The sequence below is a fragment of the Panthera uncia genome, chromosome A2 (assembly GCF_023721935.1).
Source record: "Panthera uncia isolate 11264 chromosome A2, Puncia_PCG_1.0, whole genome shotgun sequence".
Taxonomy (NCBI): domain Eukaryota; kingdom Metazoa; phylum Chordata; class Mammalia; order Carnivora; family Felidae; genus Panthera; species Panthera uncia.
Genome location: NC_064816.1, coordinates 40847241 through 40853087, shown reverse-complemented (window position 1 = coordinate 40853087; position 5847 = coordinate 40847241). Strand labels below are relative to the sequence as shown.

At 36.6% G+C, this 5847-nt stretch overlaps 1 non-coding gene across 1 annotated transcript; it reads left to right on the top strand.

Annotated features, from left to right (window-relative positions):
• Positions 1-1915: 1915 nt before the first annotated feature.
• Positions 1916-2019, top strand: LOC125931127 (U6 spliceosomal RNA). The gene has a single exon (XR_007460383.1). It is a non-coding gene; the product is annotated as a U6 spliceosomal RNA (small nuclear RNA).
• The last annotated feature ends 3828 nt before the right edge of the window (positions 2020-5847 follow it).

Here is a 5847-nt window from a genome sequence, read left to right as displayed (position 1 = left end):
TCCCTACCCAGCTCATGCTCTTCTCTTTCTCTCTCAAAAATAAACAAACATTAAAAAAAAAAAAATAGTGGGACCTCTTCAAAGTTCACTGAAATGCCCAAGTCACTTAATGGCAATAATTTGTTTATCAAATGACAACTGTCTTTTTTGTAATTCATCTCTTACCTTTTTATAGAATTCTGCCTTTCTTCAAAATGTGTGACTTGCAGGTGCCATTTTGACTTGCTCCAGCATCTAGCATAAAAGGTGAAGACCTCATAATGGAACCTTTATTCGAATTAATATTTCAGTGATGCTTGCAAAACAGCCTGTTACTTCCAGTAGGCAAATTTGCCTTCAATTTTTCTAAATGTTTATTTATTTTGAGGGAGAGAGGGGGAGAAAGAGACACAGTGGGGCAGAGAGAGAGAGAGAGAGAGAGAGAGAGAGAGAGTGAATCCCAAGCAGGCTCTGTGCTATGAGCGTGGAGCACGACTCAGGACTTGATCTCAGGAGCCATGAGATCATGACCTGAGCCGAAATCAAGAGTTGGAGGCTCAACTGACTGACCCACCCAGGCACCCCAGTCAATGTGCCTTTAAAATGCAAGTATATGCCAAATGGTTTACTTAGGATTTCTGTTTAAACTGAAAACATTCATGAGCATAAATTAAACTGTGATTGATAAAAAAAATCAGTCTTTCTTCTGCAATATTTTACATTTAATTTCATTATCCACGCTCAATGAAATTATAAATCAATCTACATACTCAGAAGTTTATAGGGTTTTTTTTCCCTGTTACCACAACTGCATATAACTATCCATAATCCAAATGAGTTTATCCACTGTTATGCCCACCTTAAAATGAGTATCTTAATCCAGTTCAAATTTATAGACAAATCAGAAAGGTCTGAGTAATGTCTTTGGGCCTACCAAAGTTGGAGAGACAAGCCATCCTTAAGACAAACATTATTTCTCTTCCTTTTTTAAAACACATCAGGTGAGTATTTTCCTTTGAGCAGCTTTCTCTGGTTATTGCCATCTCTTCGGTGATATGCAACGTTAGGAAGGTAGAAGTAAATATGTTGGGTTCCTGTAATAATTCTTAGTTCTTGACACTAAGTCCCCCATAAGGACAGGGACTGATATTTCCCTAATGTATCCCCACTACCTAGCAAAGTACCAGGAACATACTATGTAACCAATGCACTTGATCTTAACCCAAAGGTTAAGATAATAGGTACACAATAAATGTTTAAATCCCACTTAACTAAACACTGCTGATTAGCTCTCATTTAAGTGTCCTATGAAATAAATATAATAATATTTCCTTTAAATGAAAGGAATGTATCTCCTTCCCATAAAGGAAAACCACCAGGTCAAGTGAGAGATGTATTAATTATGTGAAAGGAATGGTACTGTAGTACGTGAGGAAGTAGAAAACTAAAATCCAAAGAAAGAGTTTGAGTAGAGGTTGTTACAAAACAATCAGATGCCCAGATAGTGGGACTTACACTTAGATCACTGGACAGAAAATAAAAATCTTTTGTTTCCTTGGGAAGTGCTGCATTCTACATGTCATATTCCATGAAATAGGTGAGAAGTAGCAAAGGGAGGATTTATATTAAGAGAAGGACAAGGGTGCCTGGGTGGCTCAGTTGGCTGAGGATCCACCTCTCGATTTTGGCCCAGGCCATGATCCCAGGTCGTGGGACAGAGCTTCACAGTGAGCGTGGAGACTGTTTAAGATCCTCAGTGTCTCTCTCTTTCTCTTTCCTGCTGCCCCTCTCTCCCACTCACGTGCGCTCTTTAAAATGCAATAATATAAAACTTAATTTAAGTTAATGTACAAAATTTTAAAAAGTAGAGAAGGACAGAGGTGGCTTCCTTCGTGTTTTCCTCATTTCTCCTGTAGTATGGAGGGATCCAAAGTCCTTGCTTTACCAGCACACAGCCTAACAACTGGAATGATACAGAGAAGATTACCATGGCCCTTGTATGAGGACAACATACAAATTCATACAGTCTTCCATATTTTTCAGCGGGATGACTTACTCAAAGTGCTAATGGTCAGCCAAGAATTCTATATCCAGGAAAACTACCTTTTAAAAATTAAGGAGAAATTCATACATTTCCAGCTAAGCAAAATCTAAGAGAATGTGTTGCCTAGCGTACCTGCCCTATAAGAAACATCAAAGTAAATCCTTCAAGCTGAAATGAGAGGATGCTAGATATGAACCCGAAATCTACATACACACAAAATAGAGAACACTAGTAAACAAAATATAAAAAAAAAACATTATATGTGTTTTTTGTAACTCTCTTCTATATGATTAAAAGACAATGGCAAGGGACACCTGACTGGCTCAGTTGGTAGAAAATGCAACTCTCAATCTCAGGGTCATAAATTCAAGCCCCACATTTGGCACGGAGCCGACTTAAAAACTGTAGAAAAAATTTAAAAAAAGGTAAACATTATATAAAGATATAATTTGTATAACAATAAAAGCACAAACGACAGAGAAGATACCAGGGATATATTGGAACAAAGCTTCTATATACCATTTAAGTAACTTAGGATTTCTATGAACTAGATTGGTTTAGGTAAGATGCCAACTGTAATCCTAGCAGAACCTCTAAGAAAATACTTTTTTAAATATAGAAAAAGAAACAAGGGATATAACATGATGCACTAGAAAAATATTTATTTAAAATGAAAGAAGAAAGTAAAAGAGGAATAGAAAAACAAAAATATAAGCATATACGAAAAATAGCAAAATAATAGATGACAATTGTACTACATCAATAATTATATTAAATATAAAAGGATTTACGGGGCACCTGGGTGGCTCGGTGGGTTAAGCGTTTTAACTTAACTAGCTTTGCTAAACTAGCTAGCGTTTAAATTAACTAGCTTTGCTATATTGTAATAGCTCAAATAAAGCTTTATATTTTTTAAAAATGAATATATAGTGGTGCCTGGGTGGCTCAGTTAAGCATCCAACTTCAGCTCAGGTCATGATCTCACGGTCTGTGGGTTCAAGCCCCGCGTGGGGCTCTGTGCTGACAGCACAGAGCCTGGAGCCTGTTTCAGATTCTGTGTCTCCCTCTCTCTCTGACCCTCCCCTGTTCATGCTCTGCCTCTCTCTGTTTCAAAAATAAATAAACATTACAAAAAATTAAAAAATACATATATAAAAGATTTAATATTCTAATTAAAAAGAGAGATTGCCAGAATAGTTTAAATGAAATGACCCAACTCTGTGTTGTCTGTAAGTGAAAAACTTCAGATTCAAAGATGTTTATAGGATGAAAGTAAAAGGATGGAAAAAAACATATAAATACTTGGAAAAAGTAACCAAATCTAATCTAACATTAGATAGAGGTATCATTTTGTACCCTCAAAATACACAAGACAAAAACTGACAAAATTGAAGGGAGAGATAGGCAATTCAATAGTAATGGTTAACGACCAATACCTCATTTTCAGTAATGGATAGAACAACTAAGCAGAAGATCAACAAGGAAATGGAAGACTTGGAGAGATACAAAAATTTCTATGGACTTCTGTGGAAGAGTACAGGAATTGCTGAATATAAAAGCCACAGAGCCACTGTACCAAGATGAAATAGACCTTTATTAGTAAGAATTCTCCACAGAAACACCAGGGTGTGTGTGTATCTGTATCTACCTGTATATAAATACACAAACACATGTACTTAACGTCCAGTGATATAAAAGTTAATCTTATCTAAAAACTACCTTCATAGAAACATGTACAATAATGTTTGACAAAATATCTGTGCACAACGGCCCAGATAAGCTGACACATAATATTAACCATCACAGGACTCTACTGATGAGTTGGATAGATGATGTGGTCAAGACGGAGAGAGGCATAAGCAGCATGATCAAGGCCTGAGATGGACAACAAGAAAGGGAGGATTTCAGGGCCCTGGTAGTCCAGGAGAACAAGCTTGATCACAATTTTACCAGCAACCTAATTTATAAGAGGTGGTGGCCCTAACTGGGTGACTTTGACATTAAATGCTAATGTCAAAGCACCGTACTGAAGTCAAGCAAGGAACTTTACAAGCTAGCACAGGACTGAACACTTATACAGGAGTCCCCTTTCTATGCACTCTTGATTCATCCCAAGCTCCTAGAAAATTTCCTAGGGTGCAGAGGTAGAAACAAAGAATAATTCTGTAATACTGAAAAATTACTATGGAGACTAAGCTACTTAAACTGGTTGCAGGGTTTCTCAACATGAACATTATTCAAACTTTAGAATGAATAAATTTTTATTGTGAGATACACCCTGTGCCTTAAAGGATTTTTAGAAGAATCATTGACCTCTATCCAGGAAAGGCCAGAGGCATCCGTTCCTCCAAATTGTGACAATCAAAAATATCTCTGTACATTGTCAGGTGCTGTCTGGGAGAGAGGCGCACAAAAGCAATCCAGCTGAGAACAGCTGGGTTAGATTGTGACAGTGTTAATTGGGAAATTCTCTAGCCAGTAATTTTAGTGTGTGTGTGTGTGTGTGTGTGTGTGTGTGTGTGTGTGTGTGTATTAACAGGAGCACTTTGCTAATATTGCTCATAAAACTCATAAAACCAGGGAGGAAAGATTTCCAATCTAGTAGTCAGAAGAGCAGAGGAGAGTATTTATTAAACTAAACATCAACCACAAACATAAGTTCCAGGTCATCTCTTTACCCTTCAGTGACTCCTCATATAAAAAAGTGATTTTCTTTATTGTAGTCAAAGTGATGGTTTACAGTGGTAGCACCTCCTGACTCTTGGCCTTTCTGCACATTCTTAAATGCTGCCCTTTAGACAGATTCAGGTGTCTTTCTAAGATCTTTCTCACGTGTAGTGAAAATATCAGAAGCAATTATGAGTCAGCTTTGCCAAAATGTTTCAGCATTTTAATGCTATCTAAATTATTTTATAGGTCCTCAGTTTGCTCTTTTTAAAAAAAAATTAACATTTACTTATTTTTGAGAGAAAAAGAAAGAGCGTGAGGGAGAGAGGGACAGAGAGAGGGAGACACAGAATCTGAAGCAGGCTCCAGGTTCTGAGCTGTCAGCACAGAGCCCAACATGGAGCTCAAACTCAATGAACTGTGAGATCATGACCTGAGCTGAAGTCGGATGCTCAACCGACTAAGCCACCCAGGTACCCCTGTCAGTTTGCTCTTAATAATAAAATGATTTGCCACAAATTGTTGTTTTTATCTTTTTAAAGGAATGATTTTCAATTTTCTTTACATACTTTTTGGAAAATAGTTTAGATACCAGCCATGTCAAAAGTGAAAAGGTATTTATTTCAGTTACATGCAAAATCTCTCATTCTTTAGGTACAAAGTGCCATCACTGTTGTTAGCTTTAAAATAAATACCTTTAGTTTATCAGCAACATTTTTAAACATGTGTTTTATTTTTACATTTTACCTTTATCCTGACTTAGCAAAGATAGGCCTTAAGACCAATGCAATATCAGTAAAGGCCTCTTTTTTTGTTTGTTTTCTTTTTGTCTAGTAGAAACCTGATTTTATTCCAACATAACCATAATCAGCACTTAAAAAAACACTAGATAATGTGGAAAAAAATCTGTATTTTCATACAATGGTGTTATACTCAGTATGAAAAAAAAATGCTTGCCAAGTAAAGGCATTAACACATTTTCAAGGGACTTTTCAAGTGCATTTTATCCCCTTGGCTCAGCATTTCATTTTTACAGCATCTATTAATCACATCTAAGCAGGCTTTAAATCCCCAATCCCTACTTCAGATTATTTCACAATTGCTGTCCTCGTCTCTCTTTGTCTCTAGTACCATCTTCCCCAGATTCCATTGTTTTA